This window comes from Castor canadensis, chromosome 7 (assembly GCF_047511655.1).
Source record: "Castor canadensis chromosome 7, mCasCan1.hap1v2, whole genome shotgun sequence".
Lineage (NCBI taxonomy): Eukaryota > Metazoa > Chordata > Mammalia > Rodentia > Castoridae > Castor > Castor canadensis.
This window is the reverse complement of record NC_133392.1, coordinates 54,862,250-54,877,442: the sequence shown is the minus strand read 5'-3', so window position 1 is coordinate 54,877,442 and position 15,193 is coordinate 54,862,250. Positions and strand designations below refer to the sequence as shown.

The window sequence follows — 15,193 nt, the reverse complement described above, 5'->3', positions numbered from 1 at the left end:
AAACCACACTGCTCCCCAGCAGAAGAGCCTGGATAAAGGGAAAGTTAACTCAGAAGGAGAGAACACCAGAAGAGAAGAAAGACTAGACCCTGATAACAGTGTTTGAGTTCCTGGATCTGACTATGCCTGCAACCTACAGTGTCCATCCTAGCCTGAAAGTGAAACAATAATAAAAGTGCAGGATCTTGTAGGACAAAGAGCACTGGTGGGATGTAAATTCAAACCCTGGCTCCATCACCTTCACCTTCTAACTGGCTAATACATTGGGAAAGCACTCAGCTTTGAGATTCAAGGCCTTTGACTTTAAAACAGAAATTATAACCCCCTGCTACACTCCTGGGCTTATTGTGAAGCACTGAGCAAGATCACACAGTTAAAGGTCCCTTGAAACTCTAAGGCATTGTACAAGTGTCACACTCTTCCTTGGGTCTTTCCTACCTTCAGATGTACCACCACCGGGACACAGTGTTCTACAGTTGGGGCACACATCATTCTAAAATTACTTCCAAGCTTGAGTAATGACATATTGAACAGCAGCTGTCAACAGCAGTGGCAATCTCAACACTGCCAAATAGAGAAGAGAGAAAGAAATTGGCAAAATTGGTCTTAAAGAGACAGAAAAGAATCGGAACCAAAGAAACAGAATAATGAGAAAAAGGTTGCTGAATTAAAAACTGTATCTGAAACAATGTCAGGGCAGAGGCAGATGAGAAACAGGCAAAAACTAGAGAAAAATAGCCCATGTTCTGGGGCGCTGTGATTCAAGCTCCAAGAGTCACAGCTGGGTAGCAGCAGAGACAAAATCAAAAACCATGCAACATACAAGATGGAGTGCTTCCCTGAGGACAGAGAATTGTTGAAAAGAGAAGCTCGTATGCTACAAACATGAAATATTGGGACAGTATAAAGGCAAAAAGCCTATGAGTATGGCAGTAAAACCAGACACAGAAAGATATTAAAGATCTCATCACCGAAGCTGACCCTGACAGCAAGCAGGGAATCTGAGAGCAGTTCACCAAGTGGCCAAACCCCATGTGGAAATTTCAAAACTGGAACGGGAAAAATCCAAAGCACAGCTAGGAAAATGTCTTACCACAGAGGCAAAAGAGAAAAACACATGTGCAAAATGCTTCAACGTGTTCATCAGGAGTTCTCGCCTCACAGATATGAATACCAGACTTGGATGAAGCCCTGAGCTTTTTGCTGATCTAACAACTCAACTCTAGTACAGGCTAAAATCAAGAGCAAACCAAAATGTAACTTGAATATTATCACCTAATGGACTAAAGACTAAAAGATACGTGTAAAGGAAAATAAAATCTTTCTTACCCCAACGGAAGGAGTAATACATTTCTTAAGAAGTGCTCAAAAGAAATGATTTCAAAAAATTTTTCCAGCATCTTCTTTGAACAAAACACTGTGCTAGATGCTATGCAGGACAGGAAATGAAGGGAACACAGTCCTTTTCTTTGCACAGCTAATAATCCAGTTGGAAAGGAGATTCCCACCAGCCCAAGATAGAACATGGCATGGAAAACTCCAGTTGGGACAAACCAAGCTTAGGTGGGTTAGAGCACATGTTTGCTCGATGAAAACCACAAAAGACTCGTGTGACAATTTTTGTTCCTCATTTAAGTGGGTGGAGGAAGTGAATAAATCAGCTACATTGACACCTTCCTTTCCCTCTGAAGCACCCATCATCAAAGGACAGCACCACCAAGTCCTGACACTTCTATCCTGAGACTGAGACCATATTTTGAGTCAATCCTCTTTGATCCTATCCGCTCCTTTTCCAGGCCACTGTCATCTCTTGCCTAAGACTGCTCCTGATATCACCTAATTCTTGTTATCTCTCCCTTATTATCAGTCCTCCACCCAGAATCCTCAACCACATTGACTTTCACTCAGATCTGTGACAACACTCATGCTCTTCCCCACTGAAAGATTTTGCCCTTTGCCATTCCAGGTCTTCAATGTTCTTCCCTTTCACTCTCCATCTAACTAATTTTTATCCAGCAATCGAGTCCCCACTTGAAAATCCCTCCCTCAGAGAAGTTGTCTGGCGCCCCAATACAATTAGGTCTCAATCATCCTTTACCACTGTTGGTAATTATATATTTATTCTATTCTTGTTTAATGTCCAAATTCCCACAATACTGAAGAGTGGAGAATTTTCTACTTATTCTCCACGATAGCCCCATCAACCAGTGTAGTTCTTGGCACACAGTAGGGGCTCAGAAAATTCTTGCTCAGTGAAGGAATATGCTCCATGCTAGCATGTGTACAAAAGTAGAATCCTGTCTTCTAGGTGCTCCCAATGTAATAGGTATAAATGAGTAGAAAGCAGATTAAGAAATCACATGTAGAACAAATTATATGGTAAATGCCATAGGCAAGAGTAGGCTACTGTAACTTTAAAGAAATGTTAATAATCTATGGCAAGCATAATATAACAGATATAAACACCCCACATCAATGGGCAACTCTACTTCATGAAGTCATCCAGAGATCCAACTTCCTACCATATTATTTCTCCATAATTCTTTGTAATACGTAGTTCATCTACATAGATGAAGATAGGAGAAGGCACTTTTTTAAAAGTATGGAGACCAAACTAGCAAGATTTTACAACTCAAGCTGGCAAATCTGTCCTCCTTCTGCATGGCATTGGCAAGAATGTAGAGTCCCGGCTGCTAGGAGAAGCAGAGAAATGAAGTCCTTAGCCAGTTAGTGGCATCCCCAGGACAGCTCAATTCCTGTAGAAGATAGAAGAACAAGTTCTGGTGGACAAGAAGCAGTCTCCATACCCTTGAATTAGATCACAAAAGTAAAATCCAGCTAAAAGGTTAAATTAAAAAATAAGAAGTTGGAGGGCTGGTGTAGTGGCTCAACTGCTAGGGTGCCTGTCTAGAAAGCACAAAGCCCTGAGTTCACCCCCAAATACTGAGAAAGAGAGAGGGAGAGAGAAAGAGAGAGAGATTTGTTTAGGGTTTTAGGTATGGCTCCAACCTAGCAAGTGTAAGACCCCAGTATGGGGGGGATGAGCTCAGTGATAGAGCACTTGTCTAGCATGGACAAGGCCCTGGGTTCAATCCCCAGCACTACGAAAAGCAAAACAAAACAAAACTCAGTACAAAAATAAAGTTGGAAAAAGATATATAAAATGAAAGTTAATCAAGAGTACCTTAAGGTGAAAATACTAATATGAGACAAAATAAAAGTTAATGTGAAGAGCCTAAGGATAGCACGACAGAATTAACAGAATAATTCATACTTTAAAAAACCTCCCTGATGACCCTCTTTAATCAGACCAGCTTGTCATATTGTTTATATACAATGCCTCTGCTCTCTTATATGACGTTGTTTCAATTCAGTTCCAGCAAAAAAGAAAACTGAAAATAGCTGAAATTGAGTCCTACTGGCTAATGTCCATGTGGCCATGGGTAGGTCTGATCAGCCAGTTGAACTGTGACCTCCAGGTCCCCTGAATTGGGTGCATTTTGTCTCCGATACAGTGGCTGTCCTCTCCCTGTGAAGCACACACTTTATCTTGATAAAGTGATGTTGGTGATATCAAAGTTTAGGAAGTGGTGGGCCAAAGAGCTTTAAAAGACTGCTTCATGCTGTTTTGTTGATAACCACTCCTCCGCACTTGCACAAAGATTTTTTATCACCATGTCACTGTCACTTGTTTACGGCCAGTGTGGATGGGCTGAGCCATCACCCACAGTTCTAACAGAGCCTCACTTTTAATACCTCTATATTTTAAGAATGGAAATACATCTTTTGTTCCTACACTTTTTCTACTCAGGTATTCGTTTCATTTTTGTTTGTTTGCTCACTTATTTTTGGTTTTTTGAGCCCAGGCTTGTCTCAAACTCACAATCCTCCTGCCTCAACCTCCCAAATGCTGAGATTATAAGCATGGACTATCATGCCCAGCTCAGATATTTTTTTAAATGAACAGTTTTGCTATAAACACTTTTTTCCATAATGCCTGTTCATTGAATCATTGGTGATTTCACCAATCAGAATTATTGGTGATTTGGATGATTTCAATTTTTTGTTTTAAAGCAGCACTTCCAACAGATTTTTTTTAAGAATAGAGTTGATATTTTTTATTTTACCTTAAAAACAAATAAGTGAGAATTAAGTATCATGACAGAAAATTGTGAAATGATAAAGTTTAAATTATATAATATTCAGCATTTAACTGTAATGTATGTTTGTCAGATATATGGTTCTGTTATCTTCCTTAAAAAGATGTTCTCTGGTGGCACTGGTGGCTCACAACTGGAATCCTAGTTACTGAGGATGCTAAGGTCAGAATTGCAGTCAAGGTCAGCCTAGGGAAATAGTTCAAAAGCCCCAATCTCCAAAATAACCAGAACAAAAATAGACTGGAGGTATAGCTCAAGCAGTAGAGTGCCTGCTTTGCAAGTACAACACCCTGAGTTCAAACCCCAGGCCCACCAAGAAGGGAAGGGACAGGCTTGCCTTTTCTTTGTGACACTGAGCACCTATAGCAATTTGAAATTTGTCTTCGCAACCTTGTATACTTGATCCTAAAAAAAAGTCTTTAATTTAAAACACAAGTAATTTCAGTAAAAACCAGGTTTTTACCAATAATGGTAAAAACCATTATTGGCCTCTGCAAACAGATTGTTTTTTAAATAACTTCGTTGGACAAAGAATAAAACCTAGCTAGATGCTATAACTTTCCCCAGTGGCATTTAACCCATTTTCCTACTTATGGACAGGTTTGGTTCTAAAAGACTTTTAAGGTAATCTGTGAGGAAATCTAAGGAATACGAGATTGATGGGGATGGGTCTTTGCTCTAGGTCTTTGCTTTGTTCCTGTCTCTGAAAGTTCATAAATATGGAAGCTTCTGTGCAAGATATTAACTGTGTGGGTCTGTGCCCGCCCCAGGCAGGAACCCTGTGATCAGTCACACGTCTTGCTCCTTACAGCTACCCAACTTTAGGGGAAGTCCTATTAGTTCCCAAATTTTCCCAGCTCCAAGTTCAAAGGCTGCTGAGCTCTGTGGTCAGACACATGGCACAGAAGGTCAAATATGGTTCAGGGCCAGTGGCATCTACCAAGGGCTGCCACCTCATCAGCCCTTCATGCCCACTAGTCACTGAGTGTTCAACGCAAATTAACTCATTTGATTCTTACAGCAGCCTTGTACTTCAGCGTTTTCATTCAACAAATGAGGAAAGTAGGACATGGAGAAGGTGAATTGGGCCAAGATCACAGAGTAGGAAGTGGAGGGGCTGAGATTTGAGCCCAGGCTGGCTCATTCAGGGGCCACACTTGACTAGAAGACTATGCTTTCTCTCAGGGTTCAGCAATAACCTAGAAAGAGTGATTAACTGAAATTCAGACAATCTAGGGTGCTAGTTTTAATTCTGCTTGAGACTTGCATGACCTTGGGTCCTTGTCTTTAAAAAAAAAGGTGGGGGGAATTCCAAGATGGCAGCTAGAGGGAGGAAGCAGAAAGTGACCCTCCTATAGTGAAATCTTGGAGAGACGCTGGAGACACACTTTGCAGGCATAATCACCGAGAAAAGGCATAACTTTGACTCCTCCACATCTCCAGCCGGCGCAGAGAATCTCCACTTCACGTTAAACGGAGAACCGAGGAGGGCCCCCGGGGCCGCCAGTGGCCGGCGCCCATACGGCTTGGGAAGACGCGGACCAGGTGAGCTTCGCGGTACCGCGGTTCCCCCACAGACAAGCCTGGGCCAGAGCAGCATAGCCCCCTGGACAGACTGACCTCCACCTGCGGAAAAAAAGAGAAACTGAGTACTAAGCAATAAGAACAGTTAAGACACGCTGGAAAGAGGGTGGGGCACCCTGAGCGCTGAAGATTGGGGGAAGGGACTCCTTCCCGGGACTGTAAATAAACGAGCCGGGCGGGCCGGAGAGGCTCTGGCGGGAGCGGGGCGCACCAGTAACCAGGAGCGGGGACGCTTGTGAGAGGAGGGAAGACCCACTTCCCACGTGAACTGTAAATAAACACGCAGGCCTGACAACGCGGGGCAGTGTCACCTTTCCCAGTGCTTGGAAAGGGGAAAGCCTGTGGCAGAGGCCACCGCACAGGAGAACTCTGAGCAAACAAAGCCTGTGGGACCAGGTGAGTGCTAGCTCACCCCAGAGATCTGCATAAATAACGCCGCCAGTTACAGGCTGAGAGCAGCAGGCAGGCGAGCCACAGTTGCAGATACCACACTCAGAACTGTCTCCAGACGCTTTTTTTTCTTTTTCTCCCTACCTTTGATGAGAGAACAACCGAATTACACCTGCAAGCCGAAAAACTTACTGAAACTGTATTGCATTTGAACTGGGGACACTTGGTGGGGTATTTTTTTTTTTTTTCTGTGTGTGTGTGAGTGTAGTTTTGTTCTACTTTATGCATCCCCTTTGATGAGACAACTACAGAACAACATCTGAGGCACCAACTCCAGGACTGGAGATTGAGACGGACATCCAAATTATTAAGACTGAAATTGCATTGCATATAAACTTGGAAGTTTTTTGGTTTTTGTTTTTTTTAATTTTCTATTTTCCATTTTATTTTAATTCATTTTTATAAATAGATATTACTTTCATATACTTATTTTTTATTTTTTTATCTTTGATTTTCAATCCTCTCTCTTTCTCTCTATTGTCTGTTCAGCTTACTGTCGATTAGTACACTAACACTCCCTGTTTATACCTTTGAAACTCTCTTGTCTGATACCTTGTTCTGCTTTCTCCCTCTTGTCTGTATATTTGTTTTCCCCTTTTCTTTAACTTCTTGCTTTCCATCTCAGCTCACTCTTCCATTCTCAATATTACCATTGTTATTATTACAAGCTAGAAAATACTTAATTACACACAGTACAGGGACAGTAACAACACCAAGGACAATGACAGGAAGACAGAAAAAACAAGGAAACCAGTTTCCCCACAGCAAAAAATTAGTACAGGAACCAGAGGGGAATGAAGAGAACAGAAACTCAGATCCAGACTCCAACAAAATGAAGATAAACTATGCCAAAGGACCCAATGAAGCCCACAAGAATAATTTAAAAGAAGACATACTACAAGTACTCAATGAGAATTTTATAGAGATGATACTGGATAGGGTCAACCAAAATGTACAGGAGACACTCAAGAAATTCCAAGACAATAAAAATAGAGAATTTGAAAAAGCAAAAGAAGAAATAAAGGAAACCATAGAAGCACTGTATAAACACCAAAGTGAAAGAGAGAACACAATGAATAAATGGATAAATGAACTCAGGACAAAAATAGACAACAATAAAGAAGAAAACAGCCAGGATATGGAAAACCTCACAAAAAAGAACGAAACAGAACTGCAAAACAAAACGGAAGGCCAATCCAGCAGAATAGAACAAACAGAAGACAGAATCTCAGAACTTGAAGATGAAATGGTAATTAAAGGAAAAACTGAAGAACTATTAATTAAACAACTCAAGACCTGTGAAAAGAAAATGCAAGAACTCACTGACTCCATCAAAAGACCAAACTTGAGAATCATGGGCATTGAAGAAGGAGAAGAGGTGCAAGCGAAGGGAATGCGTAATATATTCAACAAAATAATAATGGAAAATTTCCCAAATCTAGAGAAAAATATTCCCATACAGATGCAAGAGGCCTCCAGGACACCAAATAGACCAGATCAAAATAGAACTACTCCACGACATATCATCATTAAAACAACAAGTTCAGAAACTAAGGAAAGAATATTGAAGGCTGTAAGAGAGAAAAAACAAGTAACATACAAAGGTAAACCCATCAAAATCACAGCAGACTTCTCAACAGAAACATTAAAAGCAAGAAGAGCGTGGGGTGAGATCTTCCAGGCACTGAATGAAAATAACTTCAACCCCAGGATACTCTACCCAGCAAAGCTATCATTCAAAATAGATGGAGCAATAAAAGTCTTCCATGATAAGCAGAAACTAAAACAATATGTGACCACAAAGCCACCATTACAAAAGATTATGCAAGGGATCCTGCACACAGAAAGTGACACCCAACTTAACCATGAAAAGGCAGGCAGCACCAAACCACAGGATAAGAAAAAGCAAGACAGTAGAGAGTAACATCAAGTTAGGTACACACAATCAAACCTTCAAACAACTAAGATAACTAAATGGCAGGAATCACCACATACCTATCAGTACTAACACTTAATGTTAATGGACTTAATTCACCCATCAAAAGACACCGTTTGACAAAATGGATTAAAAAAGAAGATCCAACAATTTGTTGCTTACAGGAGACTCATCTCACCGACAGAAATAAGCATATGCTTAGGATGAAAGGCTGGAAGAAGATTTACCAAGCCAATGGCCCCCGAAAACAAGCAGGAATAGCAATACTTATCTCTGACAAAGTAGACTTCAAACCTACATTGATCAAATGAGATAAAGAAGGACATTCCATACTAATAAAAGGGGAAATAGACCAAAAGGAAATAATAATCATCAATCTGTATGCACCCAATGTCAATGCACCCAATTTCATCAAACATACCCTGAAAGACCTAAAAGCATATATAAACACCAACACAGTGGTTGTGGGAGACTTTAACACTCCATTATCATCAATAGATAGGTCATCCAAACAAAAACTCAATAAAGAAATCCAAGATCTAAAATATGCAATAGATCAAGTGGACCTAGTAGATGTCTACAGAACATTTCATCCAACCTCTACACAATATACATTCTTCTCAGCAGCCCATGGAACCTTCTCCAAAATAGATCATATCCTAGGGCACAAAGCAAGCCTCAGCAAATATAAGAAAATAGAAATAATACCATGCATACTATCTGACCACAATGCAGTAAAAGTAGAACTCAACAACAAAAGTAAAGACAAAAAACATGCAAACAGCTGGAAACTAAATAACTCATTACTTAATGAAGAATGGATCATCGATGCAATAAAAGAGGAAATTAAAAAGTTGCTAGAAGTCAATGAAAATGAAAACATAACCTACTGGAACCTATGGGACACAGCTAAGGCAGTCTTGAGAGGAAAGTTTATAGCCATGAGTGCATATATTAAAAAGATTGAAAGATCCCAAATCAATGACCTAATGATACATCTCAAACTCCTAGAAAAACAAGAACAAGCAAATCCCAAAACAAATAGAAGGAGAGAAATAATAAAAATAAGAGCTGAAATCAACAAAATAGAAACCAAAAAAACCATACAAAGAATTAATGAAACAAAAAGTTGGTTCTTTGAAAAAATAAACAAGATCGATAGACCCCTGGCAAACCTGACTAAAATGAGGAGAGAAAAAACCCAAATTAGTAGAATCAGGAATGCAAAAGGGGAGATAACAACAAACACCATGGAAGTCCAGGAAATCATCAGAGACTACTTTGAGAACCTATATTCAAATAAATTTGAAAATCTTAAAGAAATGGACAGATTTCTAGATACATATGATCATCCAAAACTGAACCAAGAGGAAATTAATCACCTGAATAGACCTATAACACAAAATGAAATTGAAGCAGCAATCAAGAGTCTCCCCAAAAAGAAAAGTCCAGGACCTGATGGATTCTCTGCTGAATTCTATCAGACCTTTAAAGAAGAACTGATACCAACCCTCCTTAAACTGTTCCATGAAATAGAAAGGGAAGGAAAACTGCCAAACACATTTTATGAAGCCACTATTACACTTATCCCAAAACCAGGCAAAGACACCTCCAAAAAGGAGAACTATAGGCCAATCTCCTTAATGAACATTGATGCAAAAATCCTCAACAAAATAATGGCAAATCGAATTCAGCAACACATCAAAAAGATTATTCACCATGACCAGGTAGGTTTCATCCCAGGGATGCAGGGGTGGTTCAACATACGAAAATCAATAAACGTAATAAACTACATTAACAGAAGCAAAGACAAAAACCACTTGATCATCTCAATAGATGCAGAAAAAGCCTTTGATAAGATCCAACATCATTTCATGATAAAAGCTCTAAGAAAACTAGGAATAGAAGGAAAGTTCCTCAACATTATAAAAGCTATATATGACAAACCTACAGCCAGCATTATACTTAACGGAGAAAAATTAAAACCATTCCCTCTAAAATCAGGAACCAGACAAGGATGCCCACTATCTCCACTCCTATTCAACATAGTACTGGAATTCCTAGCCAGAGCAATTAGGCAAGAAGAAGGAATAAAAGGAATACAAATAGGTAAAGAAACTGTCAGAATATCCCTATTTGCAGACGACATGATCCGATACCTTAAAGACCCAAAAACCTCTACTCAGAAGCTTCTAGACATCATCAATAGCTATAGCAAGGTAGCAGGATATAAAATCAACATAGAAAAATCATTAGCATTTCTATACACTAACAATGAGCAAACGGAAAAAGAATGTAAGAAAACAATTCCATTTACAATAGCCTCAAAAAAAATCAAATACCTAGGTGTAAACCTAACAAAAGATGTGAAAGACCTCTACAAGGAAAACTATACACTTCTGAAGAAAGAGATTGAGGAAGACTATAGAAAGTGGAGAGATCTCCCATGCTCATGGATTGGTAGAATCAACATAGTAAAAATGACTATACTCCCAAAAGTAATCTACACGTTTAATGCAATTCCCATCAAAATTCCAATGACATTCATCAAAGAGATTGAAAAATCTACTGTTCAATTTATATGGAAACACAAGAAGCCACGAATAGCCAAGGCAATACTCAGTCAAAAGAACAATGCAGGAGGTATCACAATACCTGACTTCGAACTATATTACAAAGCAATAACAATAAAAACAGCATGGTACTGGCACAAAAACAGACATGAAGACCAGTGGAACAGAATAGAGGATCCAGATATGAAGCCACACAACTATGAGCAACTTATCTTTGACAAAGGAGCTAAAAATATACGATGGAAAAATAGCAGCCTCTTCAACAAAAACTGCTGGGAAAACTGGTTAGCAGTCTGCAAAAAACTGAAACTAGATCCATGTATATCACCCTATACCAAGATTAACTCAAAATGGATCAAGGATCTTAATATCAGACCCCAAACTCTTAAGTTGATACAAGAAAGAGTAGGAAATACTCTGGAGTTAGTAGGTATAGGTAAGAACTTTCTCAATGAAACCCCAGCAGCACAGCAACTAAGAGATAGCATAGATAAATGGGACCTCATAAAACTAAAAAGCTTCTGTTCATCAAAAGAAATGGTCTCTAAACTGAAGAGAACACCCACAGAGTGGGAGAAAATATTTGCCAATTATACATCAGACAAAGGACTGATAACCAGAATATACAGGGAACTTAAAAAACTAAATTCTCCCAAAACTAATGAACCAATAAAGAAATGGGCACGTGAACTAAACAGAACTTTCTCAAAAGAAGAAATTCAAATGGTCAGAAAACACATGAAAAAATGCTCACCATCTCTAGCAATAAAGGAAATGCAAATTAAAACCACACTATGATTCCACCTCACCCCTGTTAGAATAGCCATCATCAGCAACACCACCACCAACAGGTGTTGGCGAGGATGCGGGGAAAAAGGAACCCTCTTACACTGTTGGTGGGAATGTAGACTAGTACAACCACTCTGGAAAAAAATTTGGAGGCTACTTAAAAAGCTGGACATCGATCTACCATTTGATCCAGCAATACCACTCTTGGGGATATACCCAAAAGACTGTTACTCCAGAGGCACCTGCACATCCGTGTTTATTGCGGCACTATTCACAATAGCCAAGTTATGGAAACAGCCAAGATGCCCCAGCACTGACGAATGGATTAAGAAAATGTGGTATCTATACACAATGGAATTTTATGCAGCCATGAAGAAGAACGAAATGTTATCATTCGCTGGTAAATGGATGGAATTGGAGAACATCATTCTGAGTGAGGTTAGCCTGGCCCAAAAGACCAAAAATCATATGTTCTCCCTCATATGTGGACATTAGATCAAGGGCAAACACAACAAGGGGATTGGACTATGAGCACATGATAAAAGCGAGAGCACACAAGGGAGGGGTGAGGATAGGTAAGACACCTAAAAAACTAGCTAGCATTTGTTGCCCTTAACGCAGAGAAACTAAAGCAGATACCTTAAAAGCAACTGAGGCCAATAGGAAAAGGGGACCAGGTACTAGAGAAAAGGTTAGATCAAAAAGAATTAACCTAGAAGGTAACACACACTCACAGGAAATCAATGTGAGTCAATGCCCTGTATAGCTATCCTTATCTCAACCAGCAAAACCCCTTGTTCCTTCCTATTATTGCTTATACTCTCTCTACAACAAAATTAGAGATAAGGGCAAAATAGTTTCTGCTGGGTATTGAGGGGGGGGAGCGGGAGGGGGTGGAGTGGGTGGTAAGGGAGGGGGTGGGGGCAGGGGGGAGAAATGAACCAAGCCTTGTATGCACATATGAATAATAAAAGAAAAATGAAAAAAAAAAAAAAAGGTGGGGAGGAAGGAATAAATAACTGCAAATTATAGCAAGCACCAGTTTCATCCATCAAGCTGCAAATACCTTTGGTCCTCACTGTAGGTAAAGACAGGAAAATGAGCCCTTTTCTTTTTGGTCAGGAAAAGTAACAATAGTAGTAAGCCTGCCTCATTTGCACTTACTACACGTGGTTTTTGACCGAGAAGACATAAATAAATAATAAATTAATTAATTAAAAGATATTTCAAAAACAATAATTATAAATTCCCATGCACACATTACACAGCCCAGTGGATGTTGAGATTTGGTCTGGCTAACTTTTTCCCTTCCCTACCCTCTCCCCCTTGGCTGGCCTGTAACCACAATCCTCCTGATCTCTGCCTCATAAGTAGCTGGGATTACAGGCATAAGCCACTATGCCTGACCTGAAAATGTTTTTAAATATTAGATCTTGCAGTCATAATTATTTTACCACTCTGTGTTAATGACAAAAAGAATGACAAGTTGCTAACAATAATACACTCATACTCTACTCACCCTGCCTGCTTTTCCCTTGTTTCTCAATCTTCACCTCCTTCAAGAAGTGTTCTCAACTGGTGTTTCATGCCTGTAATCCTAAACTACTTAGGAGGCAGAGATCAGGAGAATCACGGCTTGAAACCAGCCCAGGCAAATAGTTCAAGAGACCCTATATCAAAAAATCCATCACAAAAAAAGGCAAGGTGTAGGCCCTGAGTTCAAATCCCAGTAATGTTAAAAAAAAAAATGTTCTCTGGCCTCTGGGCTGGTTTTTATAGTTGCCTTCTGGGCTCCAAAGGATCTGAGGCACAGCTGACTCTGAGCCCTTGACAATGCTTGTTTTGGTTCACCTGTTTGCCAATGAGACTGAAAGAGCCCTGAGAGCAGAGGCTAGCTCCCAAAGTCTTTTCATTCCCAGTTTCTAACACAGTGCATTTGTGAATGAAAGAGAACTAGACACTCCTTCACAGTGAGCAGAAGGTGTAACTTAATAATTACCATTACCACAAATAACCAAAATGAAATGTTTTTATAGTCTTCTTGGTCAAGTTCATAAAGCTCTTTTGCACTTCAGATTGTTTCTCGATGAATTTCTTTCAAATTGAGAAATAGTTTATTGACATTTCCTAAGCACACTGAGCAAACTGGAAGAACTGCGTGCAGTCACCATGGTTTTCCACCTGACTGTCAGATGGCTTAATACTGTGTTGAAAATGCATCTGCATCTGGCCTAGTTGCACTCATTGTGCTAACAGAAATACCCGACATGAATTCTCTGCTTTCAAAGTTAATTTGGCAAACATCTACCCACAAGAAAATGGTCCAGATGGTTTCTGACATGTAGTAATAATAAATAAGTGGTCCTTTTCACATACTGCATGGTGTTTGCTGTAGTTTTCTGTTAAAGGGATGTGGTTTCTAAGGGACAAAAAAAGTCAATTTCATGGCCACCCAAGGCACACAGAAACATATGTGACTCATATGTCTAAATGCCAGACCGCTCCTTATAGATCCAAAGGAGGACACATTCCCAGGAGTCCCATGTGTGACTGACCCATGTCTTTTCTTATATTTTAATATCACTTCATGCTTCACACATATTATCCCACTTAATCTTTCAACAAGCCTATGTAGTAGGTATTATCAGTATTTCTGTTTTCTAAATGAAGAAATAATCCAAACTTGCTAGAGAGTGTTAGAGTTTCAGACGTCTGCGCCTGTGTCCCTAACATCCACGCAGTGGGTATCCACTGCCATGTTGCATCCTCAAGGGACAAGCTCCTTTGTGAGGTTTATGGCCCATGCCTTCCTCATCCTCAAAGCTGCAGGCAGGCAACATGTCAGCCTGTTGTCATTCACCCTCACTCAGACAAAGTAGCCTTTAAGTTTTCAGGCACTGAAGCCACATGGCAAGTTCTAGAAGAGTGGATGTCCCTCTTTACTATCCAAATAGCAGTTTAGGGCTGGCAGAGTGGTTCAAGTGGTAGAGTGTCTGTCTGTCTAGCAAGCACGAGGCCCTGAGTTCAAACCCCAGTACCACCATCAAAAAAAAAAAAAAAGTTAAAGAATGGTTCACTTCTGTTTCCTGACCACCAGGAAGTCAGCTGCTTGGCCCCACCACACCCTCCCCACCATGATAGACAAAACTTCTGAAACCATGAGCCAAAACAAATCCCTTAAGTTGCTTGTATGACATGTTTATCACGGTGATGAAAGTCTCACTAACACAGCTAAGTTTTTTTAAATAGGTTGTAGCTTTTAAAAACCTCTTATGGGACTACAGCATTCAAAGAAATGCCTGGATCATAAGAGTATAGCTTAATGAATTTTTTCAAAATGAACACACCCTTGTAAACCAATAGCCAGGAAATGCCCACCCCCTAGAATCCCTTTGTGCACCATTCCAGTCACTACCTCACAGGGCTAAAAACTTATCCTGGAGCGGACACCATTGGCTCATGCCTATAATCCTAGCTACTGGGGAGGCTGGGATCAGGAAGATGGCAGTTCGAAGTCAGCACTAGCAAATAGTTCTCGAGACCCTGTCTCAAAAATATTCAACACCAAAAGAGGGCTGGTGGAGTGACTCAAGTGGTAGAATCCCTGCCTAGTAAGTGTGAGGCCCTGAGTTCAAATGCCAGTACTTTCCCCCAAAAAAACTTATTCTGACCACTAGCAGTATGGACTACTTTTGCCTGGC

General features: G+C 40.1%; 1 long non-coding RNA gene across 1 annotated transcript in view; it reads right to left on the bottom strand.

Annotated features, from left to right (window-relative positions):
* The window catches only part of LOC141424803 (uncharacterized), a 52,317-nt gene extending 38,842 nt beyond the window's left edge, over positions 1-13,475 (bottom strand). The window contains exons 1-2 of the long non-coding RNA XR_012449721.1: positions 13,012-13,475; positions 439-5,786 (exon numbers count right to left, since the gene is read on the bottom strand). This is a non-coding gene — a long non-coding RNA (uncharacterized lncRNA). The remainder of the gene's footprint in view (positions 1-438; positions 5,787-13,011) is intronic.
* Between the last annotated feature and the right edge of the window lie 1,718 nt (positions 13,476-15,193).